At 25.5% G+C, this 14694-nt stretch overlaps 1 protein-coding gene across 1 annotated transcript in view; it reads left to right on the forward strand.

Moving 5' to 3' along the window:
• Nucleotides 1-304: 304 nt before the first annotated feature.
• LOC114128299 (uncharacterized) overlaps nt 305-14694 on the forward strand; it is a 161456-nt gene continuing 147066 nt past the window's right edge. Inside the window, exon 1 of the mRNA XM_050203179.1 lies at nt 305-572. The gene's annotated coding sequence lies outside the window, so the exon portion shown is untranslated. The remainder of the gene's footprint in view (nt 573-14694) is intronic.

Below are 14694 nucleotides of genomic sequence, written 5' to 3' on the forward strand. Positions count from 1 at the left end.
AACATCAATAATATTATTTTATTATCTATTCAATCGTTTCAATTCTTAACAATACGATCATATTATTATAGTCCATATAGGCATAACAATTATAACAAACCAACTATATTAATAAATGTTTTATCCATACTATAATGAATCACATTACGTTTTCATGACTTTTAGATTTTCGTTCTGAACTCGCTTGTACTACCGCAATGCATAGTCGTTTGCGTTATTCTCGTATTTATTATAATATGACGCCGCGAGTTCTGTGTCGGTGCGCATGCTTGAATTTGGTTATGCGATGTGTGTGCTCGCTACGGGCATTTGAAAATCAGTGGCCGTTAGGGTGTTTTGACGTGAAGGTGTAGAGTATCGCTCGAATACTGAATCGTCTGAGAAATTCCATATACATAAGTTCGCGATAATACGATATAGTATTATTTATGTTTAATACAGTATGAACAATAGTGCGTTTTAATTCGATGCTATACATCGTATCCTAATTAATTTCGACCCTGTCCGTTGTTGTGATCATGCTTTACAAGATTTTCAAGCAAAGTGTTAAGTGAGGAAATATCGTGTTTTAGGTGAGTTATTGTTTTTTACATATATTTTGCATCCACGCTATAATATATATTATATAATGTTTTTGTATCTACATTATTAATGAATCAATGAATCGCTCGAATGATTTGATTTTTTCGATGAAACTGATTACAATGATTAATAATTTTTTTTAAGAAAAAAGAACCAATTTTTCATTTTTGAATGGTTTTAAAGAGTACAAAAAAATGACGGTTAAGTTCAATATTACACATATTGTGATTTTTTCTTTGAAGTTTTAAGTGAAAATCTACTATATTTTTTTTTAAATAAATTATGTATATGCTTAATTTTTGTAGAATAGAAGTATTTATGTATTATTATGAATTATGATTACCTACCTGGAAAAAGCTAACCTTAAGTTAATTTTTAAAATATTTATTGTGTAAAATAAACTGCTCGAGTAAAAGCAAAACTATGGTGTAACTTTTATTACACCAGGGAAATGAAAACAATTTAAGTTGTTGAGCTTTTTTCGTAAGTAATCGAAACATTGAAATATATTGTGTAGGTGTAGTGTAGTGAGCAATTTTGTCTAAAATTGTATGTTATTTAAATTATTATCTAAGTTTTAGGATGATATAAAACTTTGGTTTGTGTTACATGTGCTGCTCTGCATATAAGATGTTTAAAATTAATAAGAGCTATGGACGTAATTAAAATATACCAATTTAGTGTGTGAAATTAACATACCTAAAGCATCAGTTTAAATTGTAATTGTTTAAGCTCAAGTTATATTGTTTTTGCATTAATTTATGATGATATATTTTTCATGTATAATAATATACAGTAATATTATATTGTTAAGCAGTGTGAGATATTATATATATTTTACAATAGTATTGATTATTAGTTTCTTTTTTTTATTTTCTTTTTTTTTTTTAAAGGGAAGTTCTAAGATTTAATATTTTTTTTAACTATTTAAATTTTTAACCACCCATTTTAATCCTAACCTTACCTTGAAAATATCTTGTTTTTTACATTAAATAATTTAATATAATATTAAATTCAATAGTCTTAATAATGTTATTGTTTTATTCAGTTTAGTATTGCACTAAAATTCGTAAACTACACATTTAAAAAATAAGATTTATGAAGGTGACTAAACATATCTTTACATAGGTAGCTTATACCTATATAGGTATTATAAGATAATATGGATTAGTGTTAGTATTTCAATATTTTTTCATTGAGTTTTTATAAGAAAAATGTAATATTTATTGTAAAGATACTATTAATAACAAATTAATTTAACTCCATCGAAAATAGACGATTTTATAATTAATATTCTACGTCTTTTATTTACACGTTTAATTTTAGAATAACAGAAATTTGAAAAGTTAAGTTAATTTCTCAAATTTAAAAGCATAAAAAAAACCAATAATTTTTTCATTATAATGTAACATTAATTATTAAAGCATAGTAAAAAATCTTACAAATTAAATCAATAAAAAATCATCGTAAAAGTTTTCTTATAATAAAACAATATATTTTAGCTTTAGTTTTAAGTGCATAAGGAATATTTTTTATACAACATAATTTAATAATTTATTGATATAACCAATAATTAAGTACTAACAGTTATAACACATTATTTTGTTGCAATTATGTTTTTAGAAAACTAGTTGTTACATCACAATACAAGGATTCAAACATTTTCATTAAAATAATTTATTTATCATAAACATCATATAGGTATTATTATCATTTTTTTTTTTTGTTATATTAAATTATTGGCAGAAAAACAACAATTGTTAGAATCTCCAAAAAACTATATTTATTATATGCTACAGCGAAGCGAAGAATGTATTTATTTATTTGATTACAATACGTTATCCGTGAGCAGTTAAAAGCATTTCATGCATTTTTGTGACAGTTTTACAGAGTTTGAAATGAAATTTAACGTTTGCACGAGTAACTAAACATCATGGTTTAAAACGTGACATGCTTTTATGAAATGTGACTAAAATTGCGTTTAAAGGAATCACATTTCAATATACTAACCAGAATCTTGGTTTAAAATTGTATCATAATAATTAATTTTTCCTGATTTCGGCGTGGTACTATAATTATCACACAATTGGTGATCTTTGCTAATGTTCTTTGTTTACGCATTAATGTATTATAAAGGTAAATAAAAGCACGGCGATTGACGATTTGTATGTATATGAGTATATAGTATACTATTTAAAACATTTATTTTTATTAAGGTAAACAAATCTTTGATACAAATAGCTGCAAACTTCTTACATAGGTACATTCTATTATGTTAACCTTTTTATTTTCGTAACGGATGCGAGTAGGTATATTTTATATATTTATTCATTCTTTATGAAGTTAACGAGCACCATTGAACATGTTCGTGTCTCGGGTCCATTTTACATTCATTACTTTCTTACATATTACCCTGTTTCCAACACTTTAAATATTATATATATACATATTAGTTATTTATTATTGTTTTTGAACCATAATATTGAACATTTTACTGTACAATATAAATTTAAAAAATCAAAAACTATTTTTTTCTTCAAAATTATATCATAATATTATAGAATAGTGTGATACTATATGTAAGTATATAAATCCTAAATACACTAATGTTACACGCACGGTTTTCCTGTAAAGTGTCATAATTGAAAAAAAACATAAATATAGTTATTATAGTTAAAATACGAAAAGAATTTCGAAGAACAAAAAATAACTTAAATATTATCGACCACCTTAAAGAGTTATATCTGTCTTATAGAATTGCGTATGGGATCTGTCATACCTTACGAAAAACGACAATATTAATAATAATAATAATAATAAAAAATCTTTTACCATTTTCTATTACACGTTTCTGGTTGAAAGTACATTTAATATATCTATATACCTAACGTTTATAGATCGTGTGTTGTTTGCTGTACGTAATGCGTTCGGCCGTGCCATACTTCAAATGCCTGCGATAAATTCAAACGGTATAAGACGTTCTATATTATGAACAACTATTTTCCGTTACTGTATACAGTCACAGAGTTACGATTTTTACACGAAAGTTAACATTTTATAAATCACTATGCGTGATCTCCCGCGGCGCGACGTAGTATACATTGTAATTGGAATATAACAAATCATTTTTTTTATGATGACTTAATTACTAAAATTTTTCATTACAGACGTTTTCGCCGAAAATAATATGATTTTGAGTTCATGTTTCAACGTTAATATTAACAAAATAATAATAATAATAATAATGTTTTCTCTCAATAAAAGTCCTTTTGTTAAGCCACGTGGCTTAGTTATTATTAATATTAAACTCAAAGTATTTTTCATTCGACGGAAAAATAACAATAATACTGAATAAAGTTTAATCAAATTTCCTTCATAAAAAATCTAAACCAGCGTTAAAATTAATAAAATTTAAAATTTTAGTAAAGGAGACACATTATTTGTGTGAGGTAAATTAATGTTATAATTTTGTTAAATTACATAAATAATTCACACAAATGCCAAATTTATAGGCCAATATTATAGTTTCTATAAGAACTAAGTACTAAGATAGTTTAAGAGATCCAATGTAAAGAAACCATAAAAATTTATATATTTTAGTCAATGAAATATGTTTAAATTTATTTAAATGGACCTATTTTAAGTCTAATTTGATTGGTGCAAACTAAAAAGTCTCCCCCTGTATTTTTCTTTTTTATTAGAATAAATTGTAATCGTATAAATTATAAAATATAAACCTTTTGAGTTTAACAAAATTATTAATTATAATAATCAAGGCTTAAAACTACTGTACACGGTTTGACTTAATGAGTTAATAACAAGAATATGTGAGTTGTTTTTAGAAAAAACAAATAGTTCAATATACACCGTAATTCAATAAGTAGAAAAATAAATTTCTAAAACCTAGTTATAGTAATTCATTATAATAAATATTCTCCCAGCAATAAATCGTAGTTGATACCTATTCTGTATTCATTCATTAAATCGTTTTTTTAATCAATGATTCTTTGATATTATATGTTTCATAGACCTTAATGATTGATAGACACACTTGATTTCTACTATATTTATTATCCACTTATGATGGCAGAGTGACTTTCTTGATATTTCGTTAATATTTTAATATTAGAATATTTTCTATTATAAATAAGTTTCATTAGTCTTATTGCACAAGCGTAAAACAGCTAGTAATAAAAAAGTTAACAAATTTACCAACGTTTGATTAATTAGTCTGTAAAAAAAAGCTATAGAAACTTTTTAAATGTTTAGTATGAGATATGGGTAGTGGGTACATAAAGATGTATTAGTTTTTTATGAATTATCTTTTTTTATTAAGCAACTATAATTTGTTTTTTGTATCTAACATAATAATATTATTAATCGTAGTAATTAGATATACAAGGACGTAAATTTTGTATTATACAATAAATTATTAATTTAATATAAATATCCACAAGTACCACCATATAGAATCCAATGATTTGTATTTAAACCTTATTGAATCATATTTATATTTAAAAAACAACTGTGAACAGAAATATTTGTCATCGGTTATGTTGTTTTAATTCTATAGACAATAATGTTAGTATTATAATATAGAATTAAATCGGTAATAAACTAGAAACGTTATAGGTATATCCTATAGCGTCAAAATTGTTTCAACCCGTGATAATATATATCATGTAATATAAATAATATTATTATCATATAATATTGTAAATATAATAGGACATATTATTATTATGCATTTATTACAAATATTAATTTAATACTTCTACAAACATATACTACGTATGTGTACTTAAACAACTACCATACACTGACCCAAGGCTATTTCAGTGTTGAAGTTTGGAGAGTACTTGGAGTCTAGACGCCAATCGCGTACATTATTATTTATTTTTCATGTGGCACGTGTCATGTATACATGCTAGATTATAAACAGAGTATTTCACTAAATATGCTCATTTATAATTTTCCTTTTTTTATCTTTAATTTAATTATTAGTTTATTTAAATTTTGATATAGTATAGAACTATTTTCATACTTACAGGTCATATCTTCAAGTTTTTTGGTTTAGATTTTTTAGATCATCTAAGTAGTGATAAGTAGGTATAGCGATACCATTTTATTTTTAAAAAAGAATTACATTATTTACTCGTGAATTGATAATACGACTTAACTTTATTGACATTTGTGGATGTAAAACATTTATTATGTATTATTTAAACCGAAATTTTAACATAATATGTATTGAGTTATTTAATTTAGCGTGATTAGGAAAATAGGATATGGCTATGATGATTTAAAAACTTAAGTATTACGTATTAATTGAACTACCGATCTTTTAGAATTTTTTTTAAAATAAATGTAGAAGTGTAGTAAATATTAGATTCAACACTACATCAATTCCATATTTTTGAAAAACTATCTATAAGGAAATATACCTTAGTAAATATATATACTTATATACATTACTTATATTCATCACTTAGAAACAACTCATACGAATTTTTATTTATATTGATACATCAAAATTGTAAGAATTTATCGAATATGTAGACATACAATACTATAAGAATATTTTACCATTGCCTAATATTAGTATTATCATTTTATTTTGATTTTTATATATGTATTTAAATACACTGTTTGTAATTAATGTTAAAATTTAATGAAAATACATATTATAAAGCATACGAATAGAGTATAGTATTATTTGTTTTTATTTTTGCATGGTAAACTTCCGAGACATTTAAAATTACAAATTCGGGATGCTTATCTGCAAGCACATCTGTTTCTCTTGTATTTTGTTTTACAATGATATCGAGTATATTATTATCCTTGTACTCCGGAAATACCATTTTGTAGCCGGCAGCCGTTGCCTCTAAAAGTGAAATTGGTTTTTCTGCGTGACCTGCTGATTCTAAAACAGAAGCCAGATCTAGTAATTTTGCTTTGCAAGGATTTATTTTTGATCTCGTGTACACGTGTTTCAGAAATCTATTTTCAAAGCCTATAAATTAATTTAGTTATTTTTACATCATCCCATTTTCATATTGATTATTATTTTCAAAATTTCATACAAACCTATATCACCTTGGGACATTTTTTGGATAATTTATGATATATTATGATATATAATTATTTATAAAATATTATCATAGTATAAATAATATTTTTAAGTATAATTTGAAAGGCTATGTTAAGACAGACATTAACTAATGTGGTTTAATATTAATTTTTTGACTTGAGACATTCGAGTTTGTATGTTATCTCAATATATATGACTATAAAAATTATAATACGATATCATTGCGGTCTGTTAATAAACTATGAGAATGTTGGAAAAAGTCAACTAAACCATTAATTTCTATTGTCTTAGGATTTGTTCTTATTTCTTGAGTTGTCAATTTTTCTGGTAAAAATATAAAATATGTTAATATATGATATGGAAGTACGACTTACGTATAGTATAAGATATGTATAATAAATGATCTGTACAATGGACTAAAATTTTAACAATTTTTGACAACCTGTCCTCAAAAAAAAAAAAAGAATAAATCAGAATACGTTTTGCGGCACCTATACTCTACAGTCAAGTGGCGTGATGATTACGGGCAAAATCAATACAATATTATTATTGTTATTATGATCTGTTGTTGTTGGACCACGTTATCGGGAGATTCGTTCGTATTTTCTGTGGAGGTAAACAACATCTGTCACCGCGACGGACGTATATAAATATACATAGTATGTACAGGGTACTTTTGCGATGCGGATTGAAAGTAAACGACGTGTATATATAAATAATGCGATAGGGGGTGGAGAGATGCGTGGCTAAAGGATGAGAACAGCCGGACGGTTTGCTGTGGGATTAACGTCGGCGATGGTAAAAGAGTAACGACTATAATATATATATATATATATATATATAAATATAATGATCGATTGTTTATAAGCTCTCACCATCTCTCTTATACTTTCACTCTGTCTCTCTTGTTTTCGTTCGTTCAGTCACTCTATCTGTATACACTCGACACGCGAGGCCTATATACGTGAAAGGCACAAAGATCGATGTATATATACTTTGATAATGGGGGGCTGTATATACCTAGTACAGTAGTTTTGTTGTTGCCAGTGTAATTTAACCTTCTAAAACAGTGACCTCTACCAACCCTGAGTCGCGCCCACCTAATGGGTCCTTCAAGTGCAAACAAAGTCCGCGACGCCAATCGGGTACCCTACACACACACACATACTGTCTAGTATACATACAATACGATTATTCGTATAGATGGTAAAATACTTTTATTCAGCGTGCACTACCACATAGAGAGGAAACAGCGTTTGTGTCTGTGTGTAGGGGGTAGCTCAGTGTTCTATGTATAAACAAAGTGGTACTCAGACCATCTCGGGAATAGCAGTCCTAAGATTTTTATTTATTTATTTTTTACTATTCTTTATTCTCATTTTGTTCTGTCTGTGAATCCATAATTATCATATATAAATAAATATACGCACAAACGTGTCTGAAATGTGTATATTATACAGCAGAGTACCCAAGTCAAACGAGTGATATCATATTATACATAATATGTAATACGTATATACTTATACATACTTACATAATAATTATGTAGGTACAGCGATTGCGATGTGAGTTTGTTCATACTATAGGCTTATTTTTCTCTTCTGATTCTACTTGGATTTCATATTACGAACCATATTGTTACAAAATGTTTTTTTTATGGACGGTTATAATAAATATATGACATATCAGATGAATTATATCAATCTAATGAATTTAAATTTGCATATTAATATTTATATTATGTTATTAAAATTATTTATAATACACTGATTTCAAACATCAATAGTGTAAATAGCTGGGTTTGGTTTACCTGAAAATGATCGTTTTTTTTTCACTCGAAAATTAATAAAATTAATAACATTTTACCTTTAAATAATAAAATGTGAGTTTAATTTTCTTTCTGTCTAAGTTCTACAAAAGAGTTTTTGTATTTATTTTAAATTTTACTTTTAAAATATTTATCAATGTAAATTGAGTGCATTAAATGTATTCAAAGTGATATAGTCGTATAATAATATTTTTAATTTTCAATCTTCTATGAAATTAATCTTTATGTTTTTAAGTTGTAGCGTTTAAAGTTAAAAAATATGGGTAGCTTAGAATTTATATATGTTTATAATGTATATAATATTCAATAGATAAAGTAAGTACAATTATTTGGATAATGCAATTAAAATAAAAAAATACTCACTAAATGTAATATCAAATTCAATCAAATGCGATAGGTGCGAATAAGGTACAAAATATTGTTCTCTATTTTCCATCCTAATCACATTAATCGGCAACCGTGGTTGTTCATAAAGAGTCAGGATGGCAACTATTAAAACTTTGGCAATTGAACCACACGATTACTTTTGGAGACAAATGAAAGGTCAGCTGGAGTTTGAGCCAATTTTATATAGATATATATGGAGTGCCAAAACGTGAGAAAAAATAATAATAAGTTTTTCAAAGTAGTTTAATGAACAAAATGTTAAAAGTAATTGTACGTTTGAAGAAATTAGAAATGTGAAGATATGTTGTAATATCTTATCTAGACTTATGTTCAATGAAATACAGTGACAACGCCTTATGGAAAATAGAAATCTGAGTACTAATCGGTATTATAATAATGTAATAATATAACACCTATTTCGATTATAATAATAATATACGAGTTGTTAATTTAACATAGGCGTGGATAACGAATTACCTATAGATATATTTTTACTATAATAATTGCAAAAAATTCAATCATTGATTATCTGAGGGATAACATGTAAACAGTATAATAATATAATAACAATAATAATAATATCGTAAAGAATGTAAATTAGGTTTGAAGACACGCCCATCCTAATAACGCGATTCAACCATAAATAACAATATAATATAATAAAGGGGAAAACAGATGTATTTTAATGTTTATAAAGAGTAACGTGCATTGGAATAAAAGTTTTGAAAGCTAGCTACTTCTCCACGTGAATAGTTAGCATAATATATAAGGTTGATTTTTATATTGTTATTGTCGTCTAGAGTATAATATTGTTGCATATTTAATAAATCTTTGTTGATTTAATTCTTAGTGAGTGATTGACAATATAATATCAATAATATAATATTATAAAAACGTCCTATTAAACAAACAATGAAATATATAATAATAATAAAGGTTATGCATAACATTATTCAATTAAAAGTTAATTACCATAATATAAATAAATATAAAGAGTTCATGACGATTCTTATATTTTTAATTATTGAAAAAGTAGAATTATTTAGTTTGTAATAATAAAAATATAAAATCAATTATTAGTTTGTCATTTTTAGAAATAAAAAATATAGATATTAACAATAATAACATAAATTGCTCATTTTCAAAAAAAAAAAAGGAAAAAACTTATATTATGATACGTATATTACAGTGAAAAATATACTCGCACGTTATTTTAGTAATTATATGATATTATTATGAAAGCATTTTTAGACGTAATACTTAATGGCATAACGTCGTTTACTCTCGAATCTATATAATATATATGTTATAAATTTGTGATTTAATTATTTTAAAATTTTGTAACCGTAAACAATTACGTAATGTATCATTTGTATCCATCATTTTCTGTAGGTAAAAACAAATGTATATTAACCGTAAAAATTGATTTATTTAAAAATATAATTATATTAATACCTATTTAATATATTATTTCAAAAGAAAAATACTATTATTAATTATTTTTCTATTGTTTAAAGATTTGCGATTGGTAATAAAAATGCACATTTATTAAATATAATTTAATAAAACGAGTGACATAATATTATATTTTGTTTCATTGTGACACAATTATGAACGCCGCCTTAAATGTTTAATTCATTTCATTGGTTATAGTTTATTTATTCAATAGAAGTTTCAATTAGCAAAAATGAAAAAATATATTTTTTCAACATATTTCTGAAATGTTCAATGATGTTAGTTACATCGACCATTATAGTGGTCGGAACAAGAGCGTTGCCAAGACGATAACGTTCTTTAGAGGTATCATTGTGGTGGGTGTCGACGAAAGGAATATTACAAGGTAAGAACTTATACATTATTTATAATCCCTGACAAGTGACAATTGTGTGGCTCAATTCATCTCTAATGGTTTTAAACGCAAGTCATTCTACTCGTATTAATTGCTTTCTCGTAATCGCTTCTGTTGTATAACACATCAAATAATATATTATATGGTACATAATAAAGTGGTAGTAGAATGATTGTCTAGGGAATTGTTGGTAGGAAAAATTAGAGCGATATTATTATTCAGAAAAACGGATGTCGATGTATTAATATTGGGGTTACAGTATTATAGTTGGCATTAACTTGGATTTTGTGTTAGAAGCGTTGTATTATCTGAAAATTTATCGATAACGTTCGTTTTATTTGTTACACAAATTGACCGTGACGTATAAGTAGTTATATAAAATCGTTTTTTCGTTTCCTTTTCGATTCGGAATTAGTATACTACGTTCATTAAATGAATTATAACTACAATATACATATCAAATACGGGTTGAAAAAAAATTTCTTGAAACTGAATCAGATATTCCTATCTGTTACTGTTTATAAAATAAACATTTTGGTGGGTACGAAATATAATTACTAAAATAGCCTTATTCTGAATGCCATCCATCAATATGGCCAGTTTTCATTAACTTACATTATTAATTACAGTATATATTAGTATAACATAACCATGTTCGAGACGACAAAGACTTTCAAAGTACTTTCTACGTGACTAGGATAATGTGAATTACTGAATCAGTTATCCAAAATATAATCGAAAACGATGGCGCTCAATGTTAAAATTATTTTCAATATCTTAAGTCACGTTGAAGAACTTTATACATTTTAACATTATGTCGATTTATTATTTATTCCTTTCAGTAGCGTAGACTGGAATTTCCATTGGGAGGGGAGGAGGGTAATTATTTTATATTATCGGTATAATGTATAAAGTATGTATATGTATAAAAAAGATCAAGGTGGGATCCATCCCCCGTGTCTAAGCCCATGGTTCCTATATTAAATTGCTATAATTATTAGGAAAGGTGTACTTATTTGTAAATCAAATTTGAATATTTTGTCTTATACTACGTATATTTATTGTATTTGGTGTTTAAATAAACAATCCCTTAAAATAAACGAATAATAATATACCTATAGTATTTAGGCCAAACATAATACGAGTATGTTACTCTTATAATAATAAAAGCTATAGTAAAAACTATGGTCCTGCAGTTCACAACTGAGGTAACCCTCTTATCGGTGAAATATTATAATATTTTTAAATATATTATCGTCTACCTAAGCTAATTTAATTATACATTACCTATCATTATGACATCAAACATAATTTATCTAACTTAAATTTACATCCAGTAGTACCGCTTTATCCATTTAGAGGATTAAATTCGATCGTGATAAGGTACACATATTATATTTTTAACTTGTGTACTTAATAAAAAGTTTTTTTTAATGGAAAATTGAAGTGTAGTGTTTTTTGTTAACTGGTTATAAATATGATTTATATTTTCATTTTCTTGTGGTATTAGATAATAATGTATTTTTAACTAATACTAAGTTCCATGATATATATTATGTAGGTATATAAAGTTTTTACTTATAATAATATATGTACACTGTACAGTGTTCATTTCAGAAGTTAAGACTTGATTTTATGTATATTATGCTTCTTTTTTTATACAAGAGATAGAATTATAATTTTTATATATAAATTCGTTTCACATCATTCTGATTCCAAATAAACCAATTTATTTTTGCTTATTTTTAGTTATTTTAGCTGTAGAATTTTTATATGTTTGTTATGCTACTATATAGTAATAATAAAAAAATTGAATTGATAAGAAACGTAAAAACCCAGACTGCGGACTAAAAGATTATTATTATTATATTGAGTTATTATTGTTTTCGTTATCGGCTTGATTATTAAATGCATAGTTTATCGATCTACATAATATAGGCCTCAGTAGGTACCTTTTCGGTCAGTAGGTCTATAACATCGATATCGAGCATTTCAAAATTTAAGATTTAGTGTTTTTATAGTGTTTTCTTATATGAAGTATGTATACCGATCAATTTAGTGGATGTAGAGAGTCGTTTTCTATGTATAAAAATATTCCGTTGAACAATATAGTCAGTTTCACTACTGAAAATGTAGAGAAATACTCAAATACAAGACAATTTATTCTTTTTTTAATTTTTAAAAATGTTTCATTAATTTTTATAACTAGTTCGTGTTAATGTTCGGTCAAGCTTTTTTTTCAATTGAATATAAGTACTTCTTTTTTACTCTTTTAAAACAATCGTATGCTTTTTTAGTTGCTTATGCCTTATTATGCTTTAGAATCCGAGCTCTAGAGATTAAGAATCAAAGATTTTTTTAAGCGAGTAAATATATTATAATATTTTTTTAAATAAGAATTATTTGATATGTAGTTTTAGAGAATATGCATTACAAAGATTTTCGTTTTCACATTTATATACGTATTTATATATTATTTATCGTTATTATTTAATTTAGAATATTTTTTATCTATTTATAAATAATACAGATAAATAAACCATTTGATAAATAAATCGATGTATTCAACTAAAATAAATCATTATCAATATCAAATAAATATTTATTTTTGTTTTCATTTATTTGTAATAATATTGTAATTAATAAAACTGTATTTAACTGAGAGAGTTGAGTTGTTATTGATATAACATTGGTAACTGACTTGAAAGTGACTTCTATTCACGAGTCTAATGCTATTGGTTCATGTGAACGATGAATGTTTCTCCTATAATATTAATATTATATGTGAGTCTGTCTTTCTTCATCTATCGTGTCATTCGGTTCCGTTTCTGGACTTGAAGTTCAAGTCATTTAAATTTTCACTACAATCGTATAATGATCATGTCTATTCAGATTAAATAAAATTCTAAAGTACAGATTATGTTAGCCTTGTTCGTTTTCCAAAAGTAATTTATGAATGTTGTCATATACCGTAGAAAATATATCCATGCAATCTGTAATATTATGATATACTTCTAAATAATTTAGATACGGATTTATTTATTTATTTTTAAAATTTTTATATTAAATTCGAAAACAATGGTATAGTCATAGATATTAAAGAATGGATAGGCCATTTGTGCTTATCATACGGGCATGAATTAGAAATAATTTTGAGGTTATAGAGGTCTTAACAGAATTAGGATTAATTATTTAAAAATTATTTATATTATTATACAATAAACATATTACATTTTATAATAATAATATTTTAATAATTTATAAATTCCAATATCTATTAATTGTCTATACCTCCATCAATGATAATAATCACAAAATATAATTTATGATAAGACCTCTGCTAGAGTGAGAGGCATTAATAAAATCTGTCCTTCTCTCTTCCCCATTCCGGCACACTTCCCTCTATACGATTAATATAGCGATGGCCTATCCATTCTTTAATATCTATGGGTATAGTTATGTATTAAAACGCTCTTTTATAAGTTATTAAATATGTTCAAATTATTGTATTTTTGCAAGTAGATAAGCATTAATACGCGGAGACTTAGGTACATATAGCAACTATATAGATCAATTTTCAAAAAATTTTAATTCATTAAAAAAAAATGTTTAATTTTAGATTAAACTATAAAAGTACTGAATATTGTTGAGATAAAAATTTTGAAATATTATAAAAAGTATTATTTGCAGTGCTTTCAGCTTCTAATATTGTATTATATAGTATCTATATAGTTCATCAATTTTCTATCAAGTATCGAATGAAACCTGGAATATGCTGTCAATTTCTTTATGGGTGTCATTGTCAGATCACATAAACTGATTTTAATTGTGTAAATATCAAACATCATTGTACGTAAATGATATTAATATGTTCGTAAATTTTGTAAACGGTTTGCTACACCAGTTTCACGATACAATTTCGTGAATATTAATTTCAAAGCTTTAAATCAAAGTATC

This window comes from Aphis gossypii, chromosome 3, assembly GCF_020184175.1.
Source record: "Aphis gossypii isolate Hap1 chromosome 3, ASM2018417v2, whole genome shotgun sequence".
Taxonomy (NCBI): Eukaryota; Metazoa; Arthropoda; class Insecta; order Hemiptera; family Aphididae; genus Aphis; species Aphis gossypii.